This window comes from Candoia aspera, chromosome 1 (assembly GCF_035149785.1).
Source record: "Candoia aspera isolate rCanAsp1 chromosome 1, rCanAsp1.hap2, whole genome shotgun sequence".
Taxonomy (NCBI): Eukaryota; Metazoa; Chordata; class Lepidosauria; order Squamata; family Boidae; genus Candoia; species Candoia aspera.
Window position 1 is genome coordinate 101637046 of NC_086153.1, and position 24143 is coordinate 101661188.

The window sequence follows — 24143 nt, forward strand, 5'->3', positions numbered from 1 at the left end:
AGACAGAGATATATAGATTTATAGATAATGTTGTTGTTTATTCGTTCAGTCACTTCCGACTCTTCGTGGCTTCATGGACCAGCCCATGCCAGAGCTTCCTGTCAGTCGTCAACACTCCCAGCTCCCCCAGGGACGAGTCCGTCACCTCTAGAATATCATCCATCCACCTTGCCCTTGGTCGGCCCCTCTTCCTTTTGCCCTCCACTTTCCCTAGCATCAGCATCTTCTATTAAGTAGCAATCACCAGACAGACAAATAGTCTTGGGGAAATGGCCAAATATATTTAGCTAAAATATGGAGAATGCACTTTTGAGTAACTAGAAGCAACCAAATGTTGTTGTGGGGTTTTTGTCTAACGTTATGTTTGTGTAGACCTAATTTATTCATTATTTTCACTAAAGGTTGGAACTTTTTTTTTTGCAAATATTAAGTTTTCCCTTTCTTCGAATGAATTTATTTTATTCTTAATGAATCACTGCATGTGGGTATGTGTGTGCAGGTGTACTCTTTGCTGCTTTAGGGATGAAGTGCAGGGTAAACAGGACAAATGGAATCTCTTCCACCCCTCTGTTAACAGCAACCATCTGAGGTACCTAGATAGCAATATCTCCTGGAAAGTGTGGGCTTTTCCTTCATTGAACAGGCCTGTTGGGCTGGCAAAACTCATTTGTTGTTTCTGTCATCAAAACTTGAAAAGGGTAATTGTGGCCCTGGGATTGCCCAGAGGCATAAACAGAGCAACTGTCTATTTAGCTGTGGCCGAGGCATATGACTAAAACCGAATGGCTTTTAAAGTGGAAAAGGCAATATCTATGGCCCTTAAAAAGTGGTACATTCCAGATCTCCTGAATTTTAGAATTGCTATTTTAATTATTCAAATATTTAGAAAACTACTTTGGCAATGAAGAGTGGTGAGACTTGATTGCAGCTTGATTGTTCCTTGTTTACCTTCATCCTGGAAACTCGGAAATTGTATTTGCATGAAAAGATAAACCAGGGCAGTAAGTTCCTTACTGGGACTTGGGTTCATTACTGAATGGAGAAGTATGTGCTGAATGTAATTGTCTTAGTATAGGGAGTTTGAACAAGTGGATGTGATTCACTGGTGTACATCTGCTGTGTTTTTAAGGACATTCAGGTGCTGTGCAGATCTGTGCACTCAATATTATACACTGAAATAAAAACACATGAATTTTTATTTTATTAAAAACTAATACATATAGGGACGCAGTGGCGCTGCGGGTTAAACCGCTGAGCTGCTGAGCTTGCCGATCGGAAGGTCGGCGGTTCGAATCCGCGTGACGGGATGAGCTCCCGTTGCTAGTCCCAGCTCCTGCCAACCTAGCAGTTCGAAAACACGCAAATGTGAGTAGATTAATAGGTACCGCTTCGGCAGGCAGGTAACAGCGTTCCGTGTAGTTATGCTGGCCACATGACCACGGAACTGTCTACGGACAAACGCCGGCTCTTCGGCTTTGAAACGGAGATGAGCACCACCCCCTAGAGTCGGACACGACTGGGCTTAATGTCAAGGGAAACCTTTACCTTTACCTTAATACATATATCGTGGCATAAGTATCCGAGAGAGTAGACATTAGACTTCAGTCAGATTACAGTATCACACATTTACTCAAAAGCAATTTCACTAAGTTCAGCCAGAATAAATTTCAAGTAAGGTTTGTGTCATGAGTAAGGATGGCGAGCAGGGGGCTCCCACCCAGACTGTCAAGCGCATGCGTAGCACTGAGGAACTGTTCAGCCATTCAAAGAGACACAGATTGGGACCGCCTTAACCTTTGGGGTTTATATGGCTGGGTTTTTCCCACGCTTCCTCAGTTTGTTAGGATTCTTGTTAAGTACTACTAATAAATATTAGAGACCAAGTCATTGTCTCAGTGTGTTTCCTGGTAATCAGGACAGTTTGTAACTTTATAACCCGTTTCTCAGTAGTCAACCACACTGACTTCATTGATGCTCAATCTTGTATTAAAAACAGCGAAATGATGGCTTGTAGTGCTCATGTTCTGACACAGAAACATTCACCTTTATTTCTGTATTGTACCTTTCTAAGTCCTTTGATGAAGAATCTCTGTAATGCTTGAATAGCAGCTTTTTACCAGGAGATGTTGATAACTACAACCGGGAAAATGTAATTTGGCATAAGTTACAAATTCTACTTTCAGTTTTTAGCTAGGAAGCACTACTGAGTACAGAAAATGTATAAAGCACACTATATCATAAATTGCCCATAGAACATGATGTCCAAATGTACATATGATTACATCATGTGTACTCTGTCTCTCTCTCACTCCCAAATATAATAGAAAAGTTATCTACGCTTCAGTTGTTTTTTCTTCCTCCTTATGCACATTCACCTGCAACATCATGATGACTTCCATGAAATTGGCCTCTTCAACCAATCCTCACAGGCTTGAGGCTTTCCTATCACTTCACCTCAAATACCGTGCTTTTCAATAGAAGCTCTTCACAAGTGCAGCTGTGATTCAAGTAGTAAAGTGTTGTTAATGCACATGTAAGTGTGAATCAGCTCCCAGACATTTTATACGATTAAATTGAAAAAGTACCACAAATATTTGAAAAGTGAAAACAAGTTGAGTGGATTTGCCTTTTAAAATATGTTGAGTTAATCAGAACTATAGGAGGGCTGGAGTACACCATGTATTTTTCCTGAGTGCACAATTATTTTATTTATTTATTTACAGGGCTTATTGATATCTCCAATCTGCCAACTTTGAGCAGCATACAACTACCTAATTTGTAACAGGGATTAAAATCATTCATAAAATCAGTTAAAAAAAACAGTAACTAGAAATTATGAGTTTCTGCTATTTTCATTGGAACAAACAGAGATGCAGAGCTGTTTAGCTGCTTGAGTTTAAGCTGCCGGCTAAAGGAAATAAATATAATTTATGGCAATAATACACTTGGGTGTTTCACTGTGTGTGAGCCCGAAGCCAAATGCAAGCCGGGAACCATAAGACTTCATAAACCCTGCTCACTGCTACATCCCTAGACCTTCAGCAGCAAGTGGTCATTATGTCCTCTCAGCCCTGTAACTCATAAGTCATGGCTATCCAGGAATGAGCCTTCTCAGTGTAGTTCCCTGGTTCTGGAATTCTTCCCTGGAGCAGTTTTTCTCAACCTTGGCAACTTTAAGATATGTGGACTTCAACTCCCAGAATTCCTCAGCCAGCATCTTACAGCTGCCAAGGTTGAAAAACACTGCCCTAGAGAGATGTGCTTGGAAATGACTTTGTGGCATTGTTGTGAGGGAAAGACATTCTGTTCTCTGAGACATGCCAACTCTTCATCTATCCTACAACTGTGCTTCTTAATTAATATCATGTTGCTGCCTAGCAGATATTTTAATGCTTTTTAAAAGATTCCGTACTGTTTTTTGTACACTATATGCTTCTCACCCCTCTTCTTCCTCATCTGCTTCTCCATCTCCCCTTCCTTTTTCTTTTCCAGATGTTGGTGTCAAAGGATTTTGTAAGCTTCCCTGGGAAAACATTTATTTGGAAGTGTGTCATATATATTTTAAAAATAAATAAATGAGAAATAAATGTGGTTTTAATTATTATTTTTAAGTAAAACAAATGAAATAATGTCTTCTTGCTTAACTACTTTGCTGATGTTAATTCAGCACACCTGCTTCTGTGCCTCACACAAACAGGATTCTGTTGACATCAGTGGTCTGCTAGGTGTTCTTGCTGCTATCAGAAACACACCAGGTGTGTGTTGTTCGTCTGTTCCAGGAATGTTTGCTGCCAGTGGAAGCATCTGCAAACGAATGCATTAGGAAAAAAATGCTTATAATGGCTTCTTATTCTTAGCACAGCCTTGTATTTTGAGAAGCTCAATAGTAGTGTTTATGTAATGACCATTTCTGCATACTGCCAGCTGTCAGATATGGGCATACCAGGCCAACCTTGTCTAGGTTCAGAGGTTAAGCAAGGTTGGACCAGGCAGTCCCAGAGTCCTAATTTAGGTGAGACTGGAAAGGTTAAAAAAAAAATCTTGGGCAAAGGCAATGGCAAACCTCTTCTATATTTTTGCCTAGATAAAGGCCTGGATGTATCCATGCATCCACCAGGGTCTGAGTTTGATGCAAGCACATCTATATCTTAGGAATCATCCTTCAAAACTTATCTGCTCTTCCTGATTGCAACTGAAACATGACAAGAAAATTACAGGACAATAAATGTGTCATGCAGTCAGGTACATCTGAGACAACTCACTTATCTCTTGTCACTGATAACACTGAAGAGCACACGTGGGTGTAAAAAATCCTGTTTTTATTTGTTTTTATGGGAGTTTTTATTTTATTTGTTTATTTATAAATTTATTCACTGCCTATTTCCCCCTCACGTGGAGACTCTGGGCAGTTTACAATAAAACAATTATTATAATACAACATACGCAGCAGGCACCTAGTTAGAGAAGGCTACAATATCATACATCCTATTTTTTTCACACATCAGGGCAGCTAAACAATAAAATGCTTGTTTTCCACTAAATGTTAGAGAACTAGCTGTGTTACATTTTTCATTAACATACGGATTCAGGATTTTCATTCCCCTGTCCAACACAGCCAGCCCACAGCATCCTATTTAGATAGCTCCTTTGTCATCCTCAGTACCTAAACTTGGGGGACAAAGCTGGGGAGCCACACAATTTCGTGAGTGCAACTCACAGCTGTTAATGACAGGAAGACATGCAGTTCATAGGAAGGATGAGCTTTGGAGTCAGAGAATTTCCCATCCAAACAAATCTTTTCTAATGATACAGAGATTTAGTAGTCCTCAGCAGTTTTTAAACAACTGCTGTTTGATATGTTCATGATTAAGCTACAAAAATCATGCTATTTCAGGACAGCTGTTGTGGTATCTGTTTATAGATTATAATATCCATAATGCATTATGGACTGGTATTTGTGCAGTAGTGTTTCTGTTTTAGGCAAAGCAATTTCTGCCAGTAGCCTACACAAATAAGCATATTTATATATGTTCCTAATAAGATCAGCTGTATGTAAGACCAGCTACTTGGCTAGAGATGGAAATATTGCTGAGGAATCATCCCATGTGATATAAAATATAGGAAGGAGAGAGGCAGTGCCCAAGAAGTTGATTAACCTTTGCCATCTGTGAGTAGTCTATGTAGGGTCTACCACTACAGGGTATCTCCCGTCTCTCCGTCCCTCATTCCTGGGCTTCAGACTCTTGTCTCAGATGATGTGTCTAGTGATCATGTTCTCACTCATTTATACTGTTAGCAAGGGTGTGAAAGGGATCTGTGCATGTTCAAAAAGCTTCTCCATGGAAGGAAGGGTTACTTACAATTTCTCCTCACATGTATTTCACAGGGAGAAACTCTTCCTATCCATGTGTTGAAGATATCAGTAGCAGAGAGGTGACTATTTATTTATGTCATTGTTCTCTATTATTTGCAGCTGGGGAAAAAAAATCCCTGACTAAGTTTCAAAAGTTGAAAAGATGTAGATGGTCTTTCAGGGATTTTTTTGTCTTTCACATTTATTTAGCATTTATATATCAGCTCCACATATTATCCTCTGCTCCTTGACATTGTATGGGTAGATTGGGGATTATATCTAGCCATTTTCCCAAGACAGAGGCAATTTCCCCACCGCTGGCTTAGAAGCTTAGCACCAGTCTCCACTGTTTTATTGTAGGTAGCAACATGTGCCAAAATACAGAAAAGATGAAAAAATGCCATTTTTTTCAAGGCTGCTTGGGTGACATGGTATTGGGGGTTTGGAGAATAGGGACCTCTGTCTATATTAGCCAATTCAGAGACTGAAGGCTTTTACCAATATATGTTGTTTATTACATGCAATTTCCAAAGCTACTTAAGGCACCATGGAAGATTATTATAACTAACAAAGTTTTTTAAAAAAAATATGTTGATTTTACAGTTCCAACTCCTGCCTATTATAAAAGTAAAGTTTTATTGTACAGTACAGTAAAAAGTGAACATTGGCTTCTGAAGTACTTAACTAGTTGAGGCACAGAGCAGGGTATTCTCAACTAATGCCTTCTAATTACTTATCTAAAATATTGAAATAATAAAAAGGATGTATCTTCCTAAAATTATACTTTTGATTCTTTTAAACTATATCTGAATGAATTTTGTTCTGTGAAGAGTTTTTTAAACAACCCAGTTCACCAAAATCACATCCTCAATATCTCAAGTCTTCTGGAGTGGATGGATTCTGTTTATTTTACCAGTGACAGACATTTTTGTTCAGTTACAATGCCTCCTTCCTTCCTTCCTTCCTTCCTTCCTTCCTTCCTCGTATCCAGTTAATATTTCAGATTTTAATGAACATATCTAAAGATAGGTTCTTGCTGTCTGATGTGACTTATTTTTAATGACCTAAATGAGATTGGTATGAAAATAGATTTAATGCATATATTATCTAAATCCCACCAGTAATATTTACTTTAAGTATCTTAACTATCTGTAGCCTACAGCAAGGAAGGAAAGCTTGAATTTTCTAGTGGTAGATTTATTTTAATAATGCATATAAATTAGGACTTCATGGTATCAAAGTGTCCTAATTAAAAGTTTGATCCCTCTTTTTCAGCCTTAATTTTTTAAAAAAATATTCTGCACTGCAAAACAAGAATCAGAGAAACAACAAATTACCTTCCATTGTTGTATTACTGACAATTGTTTTACCTAAACCTGAAAATAACCCTCTGCCAATGTATTGTAGACAACAAATGCTGTTGCCCGGCTGGACTGTTGTAATAACCCATTCCAGGTAGGGATTGCTCTGGTTGACAACAAATCCCCCTTTGTCTCCTAAAAAGATGAAGGAGGGGAAAAAAAAGGCTTAGTACCTTTTCTTACATATTTACTGGCCTCCCCCACCCCCTTTCCGGATTTTCAGGGCATACTGTGTGCATTTGGCCTTTTTGCAAAACAATCTGGGTTGTTGGTTTGAACGGAAACCTGTCTGGCTTTCAGGATCTCAGCCCTGTGGACTTCTGCTATTAATTTGCAATTTATCAATTTTCTGGCTCAGTTGAGCTGAGTCAGAAAAAATCAGCTCAGCTGCCCAAGGAGACCAGTGCTGTGGGAATACAACAATGAGGTCTCGATGATGTATCATCACAAAGGGTACCTGTGAAAACACCCTAAGAAATTCAAAATATTGCAACCACGCTTTAGTGAAGCAAAACAGGACTTCCATTTCTGCAGCAAGATGTTTCTTCCTTCCTCCCCTTGCAGAGGAAAGAGAAATACCACAATCACCCTTCAGATTTTTCTACCCATGGAAAGAACTACCACATTAAAAAGAACATTGCAATGCTATAAGGGTTATTATCTGGAGAGAATTTGGAGACTTTTGGGAATTTTGATACTACTTAGGGGAAAGGGGAAGAGATGAATAGAATTATTAAGGGGAATATTAATTGTCTCAAGAGCATAGCTTTACAAAGGGAGATAATCATAAATAAAAGGCATGAGATACAGAGATGGTTATATTCTAGCAATGCTTCCAACTTGGATAAGCAACTTTGCCTTATTTGAATCAGTTAAATTCTTAGGAAGATTTTAGTCATGATACAGGAAATGAGAAATTCTGGTATGAGTATCTGGACAGCAAAAATTGAATTCATAATTCAGTTTAAGAATGAGAAAGGTAAAGAAAAGATGATAAAATATTACTGAAGGATCATGGCAAAATAAAAGGGGTAAAGAAATCATGATTGTCTGAATATAACAATTAAATACCGGGTTTACGGTATGGCAGCAGCCAAGACCCCAGGGCAGGGGAGGAGGGGTGGCTGTTGTCATCCGAGAGTCTCTTGTGGCCTTCAGGGGCGCTGCTCCACAAGTGGCCGGTTGTGAGACCCTGTTTTTCAAGCTGGGATCCCGAGAACAGTTGGGAGTGTTGCTACTGTACCAGCCTCCCTGCTGTGTGGCAACCTCCCTGCCTGAGCTGCTGGAGGCCATTTTAGGGTTGGCGGTGGAGTTTCCCAGACTCATGGTTCTGGGGGACCTCAACCTGTCATCCCTGGGGCATGCCTCGGAGGTGGCTCAGGAGTTCATGGCCACCATGGCGGCCATGGGCCTGTCCCAGATTATTCGGGATCTGACTCAAGACCGCCTCACACTGGACTTGGTTTTCTTGTCAGAGCAGTGGCAATGTGATCTGAAGGGAGAGTTACAGCTGTCCCCATTGTCATGGTCAGATCATGCCCTGGTGACCTTGAGATTCTCCTATGCCACCCCTTCTGCAGGGAGGCAGGACCCATTCGATGGAAATCAGAGCTGGGTGTTATACCTGAGGATCTGCTGCATGGTCCAGCAGAGGCCCTGGCTGCTTCCTGGAATAAAGAGGCAGCAGGGGCCTTGGACAGGATTTCGCCTGTGTGACCTCTCTTGTCCCATCGAACCTGACACTCACCGGGGTTCATGGAGTTGTTGAGGGTTCTGAAGCGGATTAAGAGATGTTTAGGGCACTGCTGGAGAAAGACAAGGACTGAGTCTGACCAAACACAGGCTAGAGCTACTATTAGGGCCTACCTTGTGGCGGTAAGAGCGGAGAAATGTCAATATTCCTCTGCTCTTATTGCATCTGCAGAATGCTGCCCAGCAGCCATTTAAGGTTATTCAATCCCTTTTGGGAAAGGTGGGCTCAGTGACCCACCTGCAGGGCTGTGTAGAGGAGTTTTCCGAGCATCTGCAGGATAAAATCACTCAAATCCCTGCCAAGTTGGATTCCAAGCGTAATGCATGGTCTGTGGAGATGCCTGGGGATCGTACTTACTGGTTATCTGGGAAAGGTTTGATCCTGTTGGGCCTGAGGAAGTGGGCAGGATCCAGTAAATGCCACCACTTGTCAATTAGATCCATGTCCCTTCTGGCTGGTGAAGGCAGCCTGGGAGGTGACGTGTGGTTGGGTCCAGGTGATGGTGAATTCATCCTTGGGAGAGCGGGGTGTTCCAGGCTGCCTTTAAGGAGGCGCTGGTGCACCCGGTCCTCAAGAAACCATCGCTGGACCCTATTGTTCTGGACACTTTCCATCCAGTGTCCCACCTCCGCTTCTTAGGGAAGGTGGTTGAGAAAGTGGTGGCATTATAGCTCCAGAGGATTCTGGATGAAATGGATTATCTAGACCCCTTCCACTCAGGTTTCAGGCCCAGATATGGGACGGAAACAGCAATGGTCACACTTATGGATGATCTCTGGCAGGAGAGGGATGGTGGCAGTGCATCCATCCTTGCTCTTCTTTACCTCTCAGTGCTTTTGATACCATCGACCGTTGTATCCCTTTGGGGCGACTCAGGGAGTTGTGGGTGGGTGGTGTGGTTTGCACTGGTTCACCTCCTTCCTCCAGGGCCGGTCCCAATCAGTGGTGATAGGGAGTGAGAGTTCCGACCCATGGACCCTCCTTTGTGGGGTGCCACAGGGTTTGGTACTCTCTCCACTACTCTTCAATATCTACATGAAACCAGTGGGTGAGATCATCCGTCACCACCGGATGAGGTATCAATATGCTGATGATACCCAATTATACATCTCTGTCCCGGGAGACATAAGTGATGCTGCTTCTACCTCTCTCGGTGCCTGGAGGCTGTGGGGGTCAGGATGGCGAACAACAGGCTTCAGCTGAACCCTGGTAAGACAGAGTGGCTGTGGGTTAAGGGCTCCTCTATATCTGGGAATTTACCATCTTTAGCACTGGATGGGGTTGCACTGTCCCAAATAGTTCCTGTGTGGAATCTGGGGTCCTCCTGGACTCATGACTCCTGCTCAAAGAGCAGGTGGCAGTCATGGCCAGGAGGGCCTTTGCTAAACTTCATGCTGTGTGCCAGTTACGCCCTTTCCTGGACCAAGAGGCCTCCGAACAGTCACTCATGCCCTAGTCACCTCCCATATAGACTATTGGAATGCTCTGTACATGGGGCTACCCTTGAAGAGTATCTGAAAGCTACAGCTGGTCCAGAATGTGGCCACATGGGCAATTTTAGGTGCCTCAAGATCAGCACATATAACACCTTCGCTGCAAAAGGTGCATTGGGTACCAGTTAGCTTCTGGCTCCAGTTCATGGTCTTGGTTATGACCTTTAAAGCTCTTCATGGCATGGGTCCAGGTTACCTGATGGACTGTCTCATCCCCATTAGATCTACCCATCTCACCCAGTCATGCAGAGGGGGCATGTTACAGACCCCGTCTACAAGAGAATACCATCTGGTGGGGTCCAGGAAGCAGGCCTTCTCTGCTGTGGCCCACACTTTGGAACATTCTTCCCCCAGAGGTGAGGCAAGCCCCCGCTCTCTTGACCTTCTGGAAAAAGTTAAGACCTGGCTCTGCCATCTCGCTTGGAGCGGGAAGGTGGGTAGTCATTCTTGGGGATGGCTGGCCCCTTAAAGTGGTCCTCATAAATGTATGAATTGAATTAGAACTTTTAACTGCCATCTTGATTCCATTTTATATTTATATTTTGTATTTATATTTATATGTTACTGTATGTACTATATGTGGTTTTTTTATATTCTGATTTTTTAGCTGTGTTGTAAACTGCCCAGAGTTCCTTTCTTGGGGGCAGAGGGGTGGTGGCGAAATTTGACAAACAAACAAATATTATTTAGTGTTAATGTTTGGGAAAATGGTATCTGGAAACAACATAAATGTTGTATTTTACCTTAAGATCTAATTGTGATTAGATGGGCTCAGTGTCAAAACAGAATTACAGGTAATCAAAATCTTCGATGTTCTACTCCAAGGGCCCTCAAACTTTCAGGGCTATTGAGCACAGTTGCCATTTTGAAAGCATCCTGTGGGTTCTTTTCTTCTTCTTTTAAGTAAGGGCTGTCTTGTAGTTCTTATCCATTCATAAAATGGCTACTATGGTGGTGGTGGCCAGTGACCAAATCCCAATGTACCAGAATCAAACTGGAGATAAGGCTCCCTATGTCTCCCACTAGTTCCCCTGGATGCATTTCATGCTGCAGCTTCCTTGTTTTGTTTGTATGGTTTTTACCCGGGTTGGGGACATCTCTTCCAAACATAGCACTCTGCTTTTAATTTCTGAGAATGCCTATGTGTGCCATGAGAGGCCCAGAATTAGTCTTGATAATAAAAGTGATCCTGTGAGTGACTTTACAGCATGCCAACATCTCATTACGTATCTGCACAGTCTGCATCTCTCTGCACAGGTATCTTCCTCAACTTTGGGTCCTCTACCAGAGGCCTGGGATTTTGAGGGTTCTGCTCAGTATCTTAGCTGTTCCTAGCACTGCACTCTTCTGGACAGAGAGCTCTGATGTTGTTCCTAAGATCTGTTGGAGCCACTCTCCCAGCTTGGGAGTCACAGCCCTGAGTGCTCCCACCACCATTGGGACCACTTTGGCCTTTTCTTTCCATATCCTCCTTCAGGCTCTGGTACTTCTCCAGCTTCTCATACTCCTTCCTGATGTTGCTGTCATTTGGCACCACTACATCTATCACCACTGCTGTCTTCTGGTCCTTGTCTACTACCACGATGTCTGGTTGATTGGCCAGTACCTATGCCTGTCCATCTGGAAGTCCCACAGGATCTTACCCTGTAATTCTCCACGACCTTCTGTGGAATCTCCCATCTGGACTTGGGAGGGTCTAACCTATACGCTGTGCAGATGTTCCTGTACATAATGCCAGCTACTTGGTTGTGCTGTTCAGTGTCCTGCCTGCATCTTACACACTGCCACTATATGTTGGACTGTCTCTGAGGCCTCTCTGCACAGTCTGCACAATGGGTCCTGTCTAGTGTGGTAGACACCTGCTTCTATGGATCTGGCGCTTAGTGCCTGTCCTTGTGCTGCTATGATCAGTGCTGTCTTTTAGTCCAGCCCTTTCCAGCCACTGGTGGGATTTCCCAAGGTCAGCCACCCCAGCTATCTGTCAATGGTACATCCCATGCAGGGTCTTGTCTTGCCATGGAACTTTCTCTGCTTGATCTCCCTTCCATGTCTGCTGCTGCCTCAGGCATTCTCTCAACAGCTCATCTTTGGGTGCCATCTTATTGATGTACTCTTAAATGCTTTGGGTTTCATCCAGGCCAGTGGCTTTGACACTCACCAGACCCTGCTCACCCTCTTTCTGACTGATGTACAGTCTCTGAGTGTTGGACTTGGGGTGGAAACCTCCATACATTGTGAGGAGTTTCCGGGTCTTCACATCAGCAGCCTCCATGTCCTCCTTTGGCCAGCTCACTATACCGGCAGGGTATCTGATGACTGGTGGCCATACATGTTGATGGCATGGATCTTGTTCTTCCCATTGAGCTGGCTCTTCAGGACCTGTCTTATCCTTTGGTGGTACTTGGATGTTGCTGTCTTCCTTGCCTCCTCATCGTGGTTCCCATGTGACTGTGGGATACCAAGGTACTTGTAGCTGGTCTGTGTGTCTGCTATGTGGCCTGCTGGTAGTTCCAGCCCATCAGTCTTGACTACTTTCCCTCTCTTTACTACCATCTGGCCACACTTCTCCAGTCCAAATGACATCATAATGTCCTCATTGTAGATAGATACAGATATTTAATTGGTGATGGGAAGAGAGGGTCCATGGGCACCTACTGAACTACACTGAATATCTCAGTTCATGCTTAAATTCTAAAGGAAAATCAACTGCATTTTTTTCTATGACTAAGCTTTCAGGTTTAATATTAACCAGACAATAAAAAGACTTACTGGAATATAAATACTTTTTCATTCTATTTGTGCTAACATATACAAAAACTAAGTAGTGCCAGGGATTATTCAGTTGTATAATAACTACCACTAAATTCTCTGCACCTTGACTGGAGAGAACTAGAGACTCTCAGAACTGAGCAACTGGAAAGTAGAATATCCAAATACATAGCTATGGCTAAAGGGCAGATTTTGGAAGATAGTAGAAAAATGTAATCTTTTTAATAAACAGGTGAGTAGTGTTGTAATCAAACACATCAACTAATAATAAAAATCTACAGTATTTAATTTGCTAATCATTGTGGGTAGAATTTTTGTGTGTATATGTCTCATGAATGCAAACATAGGTGGAGATTACACCATAATGTCAGAAAGAAAAAGAACCTGGCTCATATACTTCAGTAGCAGAAAGTGTCAGCTTTCACTGTAAGTGGGAGGTGACATCAATAGCATATCCCAAAGTACTTTAACTTACCCTGCAAATGGGATATTTTAAGGAGCCTAATAGCCTTTATATCAAATGAAATCACATGAGAGATGACTCTTTGAAAAAATTTAAGCTAAATCTGATTATTGTAAGCAAGGCATTAAGAATGTCATTGACTGATTAAAATGAGCAACATGTGAATTCAGATTAAGATAATGACTCATGGTGGAATCATGACTTCATTAAATAATGTTATCTTATGGGGCATTGGAACACTGGTGTAAATCACAGAATTACACCGGTGATCACAACAGAAAGGTTGGGAGGCCCCATAAGATAACATTATTTAATTTGCAGTAGATCTGTACATGTTGATCTCTCTGTTAGTATGAAGAAAGAATGGGCACTGAAATGCTCACTTATATTCAGTTGCATCCCATGAACATTTCTGCTCAGAAGGCCATGGGAGGTCTCCCACAAGTTTACTATAAATGTGATTGATTGATTGATTGATTGATTGATTGATTACATGCCATCAAATTGTTGTCAACTCTTAGCGACCACATAGATTTTCTCCATGATGATCTGTCCATGATGATCTGTCCATGATGATCTGTTGTTGGAAGAGCTGAAGGAGCTCTTCCAACAACACCCCCATCGCTACCATGACTGAATCCATCCATCTTGCTGCTGGTTGTCCTCTTCTTCTCTTTCCTTCCACTTTTCTCAGCATTAGAGCCTTCTCCAGAGAGCTAGGTCTTCACATAATGTGTCTGAAATAGGATAATTTGAGCCTCATCATTTGTGCCTTGAGTGAAAACTTTGGGTTGATTTGTTTGACGATCCATTTGTTTGTTTTCTTGGCTGTCCACAGTATTCTCAGGAGTTTTTTCCAACTCCAAAGTTCAAAAGCATCAATACTGTATATATCCCAGAGTACTTTCTCTTACCTTGCAAATGGGAAAATTTTCAGGAGTCTAAAAGCCTTTATATCAAATGAAATCACATGAGAGATGACTCTTTGAAGTCCAACTTTTGCTTCCATAGAGGGTCACAGGGAACACCACAGCTTTCACAGTTCTGATCTTTGTAGGTATAGACACATCATGGCATTTGAATATTTTTTCCAAGGTCTTCATGCTATACATGGCCATATCTTACTGTCTGTTTACAAAGAAACAACACCCTTCCCCACACACCCCTTTCTTGGAGGAAATGGCAAAGGTTTTCTGCTGAGCATTATTCTTCCTCACAGGACATGTTCACTGGGTGCCTCTTCTGTTCACAAAGGGCATTCACAGAACAGAGGTAGGGAGCCAGCTCAATGAAGCACACATCCTTTTAATTCGGTGCTCTTCGCCCTATCCATCAATAGCAGGAATGCCTCCTTCAAATGACTGAGGGTCAGAGGAATGCGTTATCTGGAGTGAGCATTAGATTGATTGTCAGAACCATTTTTCTTTTTCATTCCATTCCAGTTCTTGGAGTCTGTTTCTCCAAAACTCCAGAGCTTTGCAAAAGGTGGCAAAGAAGCTCCAGATGGTACAGAACTGTAGGAAAAACACCATGGTTGGGAAAGGAGAAAATGGGATATTGGATCCAATGATTGACAGGGTCTGCATTCTTCTCAGATTGATTCTTAAAAATCAAGCAATTTTTGGTATCTGATCACAGCGTATGGGGAGGGTGTGAACGGAAGAATCTCTTGGGATTGAGAAAGATCCTTGATTTTATTATGTGCACTGTATGGCTTGGCCTTGCTGCTGAAACTGAGCCATTGTGAGAGGATATTTATGTGAGCTAGCTCACTGTGTGCATAAAATCTTTATACTTTGAATCAGAATGACCCAAATCAAAATTTGAAACTCTGCTTTCTGAATACCATAACAATTACGTTAGGCACAGAAAAGCTGGTTTCTTCAGTTGTAATTTAGATTTTTTTAAACATGCTTTCTTGACCTTTTTTTTTCTTTCCAACCATTGATGCCGGCAATCTGCACTATCGAGGAATCCACATCCTCTTTTTCAATTTCCTCCCCTACATTAGGCTGACCATATTTCCTTGAGACAAAAACAGGACATTGGGATGGCAAAACGGGATGGGGTAAATGGAGGCGGCAGCAGGCTGGAGAAGCGCAGGAGGGCTGAAGGCAGCAGTGAGCTGGGACAGAAGAACAGGAATGGAGGAGCCTAGTGAATGGCTGTCCCCGACAACCTGTTCTTCTCTGGTGCTCCCTTTTATTTTATTTTCTTCCCGCTGTTTTGGCCTGAGAGCCTATCGGCTTCTTTTCTGCTGGGTGTACTTTTCCGCCCTTCTTCCACTGCACTGATTGGCATCAGCGACTCTTCCTCTTGCTCACTGCCAATCAGCTGTTCCTGCGGTTCCCGCTCTGGGTTTCCCGCTGGATTGAGAACGACTGCCAATGGGTAAGTCAGTCTCCTTTTCAATTTCAATTTTTTAGCACTTTTCCCAATAATGGCTCCAACTTTTTTAAAAAATGGGACAAAATTGATATTTATATTAAAACAACAGGACGGTCAGGAAATGTTAAAAAAATGGGACTGTCCTGTTCAAAACAGTACGTACGGTCAGCCTACCCTACATGCTTTTTGAATACCCCAAAGGTTACTCTTCTGTGCCCACAAAAAAATCTCAGCAGTTCACAGCCAGAGGAAAGAAAAAGCCAATTCTTTCCAAGGGCCCCATCTCATTTGGGATTTGTGCAAGACTGATTTTGTATAAAAAGGCAGAAGAAGGTAACAGAAATGAAGAGGCAGGACTATTTAGGCAGAAACAAGTTTGGAATGATGTAGCTGAAGTGATCAGATTCAAGAGGAGGGGTCAGCTGATTCCATTTAATAATTGTGATTCAGTCTGATCAAGAAAAGAAAAAGTAGCATGCTCATATACCATTTGCAGTCACAGCAAAATCCTTAAGGATACTTTTGACAAAATTATTAGAATACTTGGTGCAAGTCTTTTTTTGCCCATATAACTACTCCATCTATTAATAAAGATAATTATTTGCTGTAATGATGTATAAGCAAGCAGGTATTGCCACAAAATACTGAAGTGTGGAGTGTCCTTTTTAGGCTATTTCACTCAATTCCCCTCATCCCTGCTAGCAAATTTTGGAATTTCACAGATTGTGCTACCACTTTCTTATATATACATTGTAGCATCTGGATTAGGTAAAGATCAGCACTCAGTGATTACTGGATTCTCACATCAACTAACCAAAAATCTGGTTGGCTTGATGTTGTTTTAGTGATTATATGAACCCAGCCATTATAGTTTGTAATCTATAGTTTACAGGGATTTAGCAGAATAAACATCCACAGTCCAGATGTAACTCCCAGAATGTTTTGAGGCCCCACAAATGTCTTCAGATGCCCCTAGGTTGGTGGGTCCAAAACAGTCAGACTGTCAGAGATTAATTGACTGGGATAGGGTGGGTTTACAGAGGTTTAAAGCAATTATTTAACAATTCAGTCCTCCCCAGTTGGATCATTGGTTCTGCTTCAGTGGGTTTCCAGGGACAAAATGGGTGTCTTAAATCATCCCCAAATTTTTCCCAAAACATTACTCTTGCCTACTCTGCTGATATCAAGACATTGCCAGCTATACCTCTTATAGCCCTTAGGAGGCATATAAATAACCAAAATGCAGTTTCTGGAAGAACAATGCTCACTCCTAATTTAAGCTTAGCCCATGACTGAGTCAGCAAACCATGGTTCTGTAAACCATGGTTAGTCCTGTGTGAATATAAAGGATGAAGCTTGTGTAGCACTGTTAGGCTGCAACTCTAAGTGTACTCACTAGGAGAAAGTCCCTTTAAATGACATAGGGTGGCAGGACTATGAGTCAGAGCACTTTACATTCCATTAGGTTTAATCTTTTTTGCAACCCATGTGTGACCTGCATAATTGTATCTTTTTCCCAAGAAGACCCAGTTAAGCCAATAATTTTACTCCAAGATGAAACTTGCTTATTCAGATCTTGGTTTGACTTTCTGTCCAACCTGATTCTACTGGTGTTTTAGAAATAAAACCTTCAGTACAGAGAATGGGAGATGAAATTCTGGAGACTTTGCCTTTCTCTTTGCCTCTTTTTGGAATTGCTCCGTTACTCTTCCCACTCTCTTCCTTATGTTCTCTGTCTTCACCCACTTGGTGATAAAAATAGCTTTCCTTTAATAAGAAGCTTGTGCGGGTGGTAATGATTAATTTTCTCTAGGTCCCATGCTTGAGATGCACAGATCTTTTTTTGTTGCGGTTGTTATTTGGCTGCTTAAATTGGATGATTCATGATCTTGCATTTGGTGGTTCATAGCTTTACCTAGCTAGGACACCAGGCATGAGGAAAGCTAAATCATGGTTTACCTATCTCTGAATACTTGAAGTGCTTTTTTAATATGAAAATTTGTGTTTTGCGTATGGAAGTTAAGTGATCAAAATAGGGCATGTGATCCATTTGTGAGCTTTAAAATTAACTCTTCCTTTAATGGCTCTTTATGCTTTTCCTGGGAGAGGCTTAATTAATTTTTTTGAAATGTCAAGTGGTATTGCTAAGTGTTTTCCACTCTGATCTCCTTAGCCAGTACTTAAGCAATCATTCTTAGGCATGTGTTTGAAGCACACTTCTCTGGATTTCTCTGCTCCTTTCTTGTTATCAGTGATGACGCTACGGGCCACTGATGAACAAAGTCCACAAATGAAAGGGCGTAAATTAGCTGCAAGAGAGAGATAATAAATTAAAATACTGCCAAAGCATACAGATAAGAATAATGGCATAATGAGTGGGGAAAGGGGTAAAGTTTTTATGAGCATTTTATTAGTTATCATATTGCTCCCTACAACTATTCACATTACCCATGCCATTTATCATGGGAAAGTCTTGAGAATGAGGAACAGTCCAATCTAGGAAGTACAGGAGAAATGGTTGAGATCACAACTCAGATGGAGAAATCATATTCCCTTTGAACCCAGAACTCAGCCTTTTCATATGATTTCTGAAGTATATGCTACTGAGAGCCATATGGACTGTAGATTCACTATTATTTAGATTGCCGTGATCAACTACTGGATTAACTCAAAATGCCCTCTGGGTAACATTGTCCAGAAATCATTGATGCTTAAAATGGAAGCAGTGAGATGACACTTAGCCCACATAATAGCCAATTTATGCAGATGATTTTTTTGTCTCCAATCTTGGTCTCACATTTTAGAGGATAAGCCAGTATTTTTAGGCATGGGCATATAAATCGTGATATAGCAAATGAAATTTAAGGGTTAGATATTACCTGTAAACTCAGACTCAGTGAGTACAGATGAGACATTACAATCTTAGCCAAAATCCATTGCCAATAAGGGTATGGATGTGCATTGCCAGTTGGGATTGTATTATGGTTGTACGCTACCCAGAGTCACCTAGTGTGAAATGGGTGGCCATATAAATGTGAACAATAAGTAAAATAAATAAATTTCCTGTATGCCAAGTAACAGTATTCATAACTTCTATACAGAGTCTATTGCCATGTATACCCTGTGACCCCAACATGAATTCACATAAAAAGGGCTCTTTTTATTATTTATTTATATTTATTTTCTATCCCGCCTTTATTATTTTTATAAATAACTCAAGGCGGCAAACATACCTCATACTCCTTCCTCCTATTTTCCCCACAACAACAACCCTATGAGGTGAGTTGGGCTGAGAGATAGTGACTGGCCCAAGGTCACCCAGCCAGCTTTCATGTCTGAGGTGGGACTAGAACTCACAGACTCCTGGTTTCTAGCCCGTTGCCTTAATCACTAGACCAAACTAGCTCTTTAATGCTTTAAAGAGCATCTTTATGCTATGCTCTTTGGTTTTTTTTAAAGCTAAATACATTCTTCTGACTCATACCTTAGGCATGGGCATATAAATGGTCATATAGCAAATGAAATTTGTGATTTTTTCAGCTGAATATTTAACTAGTGAATAGCTCATATATATACTATAGTTTGCCTCCAAATTGTCAAGAAATGCCGATTGAAATGAGACCAGATGTTAATGCCTGACAAGAATAAGAATGATGCCAATATTTTTGATGAGATCCATATAAGAAGGTAGGGAAAGCATGCACAACATGGGACATCTGTAACAATACATTCCTTGGTGCCTATCTAGCTCCTTGCTCTACTTAATTTTTAAAGATATGTTTAGTAAAAAATGAAAAAGGAAACTAGCACGTTTCAAAGCAAAGAGCCACCATTCAGCCTATTCTATATTTCCAACAACATCTCTGGGCCCCTGAGAGATTCAAGAGGCATTCTTACAACATAAAAGGTTGGATAGCTGTGGCCCAATATTTTGTTCATAGATATTTTGGGATCAGCCACACCCATCCTGGCATATTGTGAACACTCATAGTATTCTGATATATGCTGCATCCATGTAACTTTTTGAATGCAGCTTTGTCTGCACCTTTACTTTTTGCAGAACACATGGAAGGCATGGCTATTTCCAGGAGGCACAATCCCAGTGAGATGCATTATTATCAGGTGGCAGTTGGGTGAGCTAAAATCAGCAGCTTAAAAAATGGATCAAGGATGCATTTTTAAGGCCAAGGGCATTTTGAAGGCCAAGGGCAAATGGCAGAGAGGAACGAAGCACTGGGCAGAAGTCCAAGCTGTCATCATACTAAGTAGGAACAGGGAAGTCAGCAGCTGCATGAGTTGAATGCAGGTGCAGGATTTTAAGCCGGAAAGCTTCAGCACCCAGATACCATGCAAGTACCCAGACCAAAACATATCCTGTTCTCAAGGCAAGGGGTATAGCATGTCCAAACAAGGAGCCAATCGCCTGTTTGGACTCTCCGTCCATTCAAAGTGCAAAGTGTAATTCCAGAAAAGGATCCTGCAGTACCAGGCCTGTAACCATGGAGACAAGTCCACCTATTTGAAATCTTGGTCTCTCTCGACAAATGTAATGAGATGAGCTAGACAGATGAATAAATGAATGAGGCTATAATAGGTCCACATCCTTTCCACGTTCAGCATCACTTATTTACCACTTTTTGTTCACTGCAACCCAATGGGATGTTTGAGCAAAATTGTATTAAAGTGGCTTTGGAGTCTTGTCTGTCCATCTGCCCATCTTCAGGATAACTCTCAGAAACAGAACAGTAAGGGATTAAATTTGGTGGGGAAGGGGAAACAGGCAAAAGAAAGATAGAGTTTAAAAATGTGGGCCAAATTCAGCTTGGGGCTGTGGAGGAAAAATCAACGGATAGTTGGATAGTGGCCTAGAATGCTGCTGACTGCTCCGTTCCAAACCTCCTCCTGCTTCCTTCTGTGTCATGTGACCCTGAGTGGAGCTGCTCTTAAGGAACTGGAGAGAATTCCCACAGCCACGCTCTGCATACTTTCCCTACCTTGTTCTACGTACAGGCAGTCCTCGCTTAACAATGGCAAGTGGGACTGGCAACTCCATTGCTAAGCAATGCAGTTGCAAAGTGCAAAGTCATATGACTGCACCGACGTACGGCGACAGTTGCAGTAGTCCCAGTTGCTGTCGTTAGGCGAATCCTGCGCAGTTGCAATGTCCCATGGTCACATGATCACCATTTGCGACCTCCTGCCAGCTATTGGCTTTGCTTGTGGGAAGCCAGCAGGGAAGGTTGCAAATGGCAATTACATGACCGCAGGATGCTGTGACCGCCGTAATTGCGAACTGGTTGCCAAGTACCCGAATTGCAGTCATGTGACTGTGGGGATGCTACAACTAGGAGGATCCATTGTATGGCCCCCTTGTTCAGCGCTGTCGTAACTTTGAACAGTCACTGAACAAGTGGTTGTTCAGCAAGGACTATCTATATTTATCATAAAATATATTGGCATGTTAGCCATGCAGCAACCTCTGCTGGGGAGGGTAGTGCCAAACCATCCAGTCTGACAAAAGCAATGCCATGCCATTGTGATGCAAGCCCTGCCCTTTTTGTTGTGCATCATTACATCACACACCCAAAAGGGACTGAGCTCACAGTATCATATGGCTTTAGTCATTGTAACCAAAGCAGTTGGAGCTGAGGATGCCATGCCTATTCCTGTCACTTCCCAGATGCCAAAACCTAGTCTCATTTCACTTGGCATCACTTACTATTTAGGAGGCAAACTATGTTGCGTATGCAGGATACTAACTGGTTAAATCTTCAGCTGAAAGAATCACAAAAGATGAGTCAGACGAATGTATTCAGCTAAAAAAAGAAAAGGGCATAGCATTAAAAAACACAATTCTTTGGTGGACTCTTATTCAAAGATTTATTGGGGGAAATATTCATGTGGTGTTTACATATTAACAGAGCTGATGAGAAGAAGAAGACGAAGAATACAATTACAACCTGTTCTTTCATAACCTGGAAATGTTTACACTGAGCATTATTTCATCATGTAACTGGCTGGAGGAAGGGACAGTTCTGCTGTGTTCTGAGATAAATTTCCCAAATTCTTTAGGTTTGGTTATGACAGCCTATAATAACTCTTTTACTGGTCTCAAAAGATTAAAAAAAAAGTTTATTTTTATATGAGTAATGAAAACACAATAATCTTACCATTTTCAGTTAGAATACACTTCAGTGAACTGGTTTTAAGGTTAATTTATTGCCTGGAGGCCACACTGCTCTTAGTTGACAAAAATATGGGTTGTGTGGGACAAACAATTGTTGCATCTTGCATGCAGTTCAGACATTTATTTGTTTCCCCTTTGCTCTATACTCAGATATCTGGCAAACTCTTTGAAACGGATTTCTGGTTTGCTTAAAAATAAATGAAATATATAATTTAGTTCTGACCTTCCTTTCATGCTTTGTTGTTACTTTTAAAACAGTAAATCAAAATGTTCAGTATAAACGCAGATGTGCACTCAATCTTCTGAATAGCTCTACCATTCCTTTTTTTTAGGATGCAGCTATTTAGACTTTTCTCTTTCAATCCTATATCAAATCAAAACTTTATTATGGTCATAGACCACCATACTATGTGGACATACAATATTATGTCCTATAGTATTATTCCATTTGCTGTGTAGAACAGTGTTTCTCAACCATGCTGGCTGGGGAATTCTGGGAGTTGAAGTCCAGACTTCTTAAAGTTGTTAAGGTTGATAAACACTAGTGCAGAATTAAGCTGGCTTGTTATAAGAACGTAAGAGTCGCACTGCAAGCTAGCCAAGGTCTATCTTTAGTCCAGCCTTTTATTTCCCACAGTGGCCAGCCAGATGTCTCTGGGATGCTCACAAGCAGGAGATAGAGGCATACCCTTTCTTGCTGTAGTTCACCCGGAACTGGCCTTTGGATGGAGGCTTCCTGCAACCAGAAGACAACACTGAGTCTAATTATTCTTGACAGACCTATCCTCCTTGCATATATCCAGTTTGCTTTTACAACCATCCAAGTGTATGGCCATCACCCTGTCTTGAGAATGAATTCCATAGGCTAACTATGTGCTGTGTGAAGAAGTGAAGGAACTTCTACTGGATGACTTCAAGTCTTAGCATTTTGAGAGAAGGAGACAAGCTTCTCCCTGCCCACTGTCTCCATACCATGTGTGATTTTGTATGCCTCAATCATGTCCCAGTTTCTTTTTTCCTAAGCTAAAGAGTCCTAAACATTCCTTTCTCCAGTTCAATTTAAACTGAAAAACTGTCAAGATGATGATACATCTTCCCTTTTCTAACGGTTGGCTTTATAATATTATAAATAAAACAAAAAAAGTATGTTGCAGTTTGTGGTTTTCTATGTCACCACAAAGTGGATATTTAAATTGTAAGATGATGGGAAGTTGTTAGAAGCCACTTACTGCATTGTGGTTGAAATCAACAATCCCCTATCTTCATTTAGCCCTTTACTATTTCCTCATTCCTCACCCCACCCTGGCAACAATACTCACTCAAGAGCTTGATTAAAGAAACAAATCATTATTATTTCCAGGGCTTCACCTCGGAATCAAGTTTGGGTTCATATTTCTGCTGTAATCTAAATTTGTTGATGGCCCTTTGGCTTTTTCACAGGTTACTCTCAGGATGGTTTGACTCATAGAATTAACATTTTGACCTCATTATTTCTATCTGTGAAACATGAATTACCTCATGACTTGTACTGCAGGCATAGCATAGTCCAGCTAGTGCTATATGGAATTTTATTAACTATTTATTAATTTGGTCAGATTTGTAGCCCACCTTCCTCTTCAGAAGGCACTCAAGAAAGCTAACCAGAAAAACTAAAACATAAATAGTTATAAACTGATAAAACAATAACAGTGGAGGACAGCAACCCTGCATTTAAGATGACTATAAAGTAAGTATAGACAGAAAAAGTCCTGTGCAATTTCCAGCTTTCCTACCTTGTCAACCTAAGATTGCCAACTCCATCTGAAAGCAATTGTATGCAATAAGTGTGAGTATGTGAAATACTTGTATATGTCTATGCATATATGTACTTGTATAGATACACACTGGTAGGGAATCACACCCCCAAAAAATTAATACTATGAATTAATAACTGATTAAAATGAGTTGCCTGCAAAATACAACACCCAATTTATAAAATTAACTGATCCCCATCTGCGTATACCAGCCATACCCAATGAACAAAAGAATGCAAATATATACACACAAATTTATTCCTTTCTCTCCTTCGAGCACAAATAGTGAAAGAGAAGAAGTCAGAAAGAAGGAATTAGAAGTTTTGTGGTAAGGGAAAGGGGTAGCTGCACCAGTAAAGAAAGGAAAGAGAAAATAATTCATATTTAGGCATTACAAAATAGGTTGACATTCACTAGCCAAACATCCACTGAGGCACAGCTTGTCTTCAAAGGCATCCAGGAAGTCTACAGACATTTGTACCTCCTGCCTAGATGTTTGTTTTCAACAGTCTTCTGTTCTTCTCATTAACTGCAACTGGCCTGGCCTGCCCCAATTCACAGGTAATTATTTAGAGAAAACTTG

At 41.2% G+C, this 24143-nt stretch overlaps 1 protein-coding gene across 1 annotated transcript in view; it reads left to right on the forward strand.

The window, feature by feature from the left end:
• Positions 1-24143, forward strand: part of FRK (fyn related Src family tyrosine kinase) — a 59259-nt gene that overhangs the window by 890 nt on the left and 34226 nt on the right. The window lies entirely within an intron of this gene.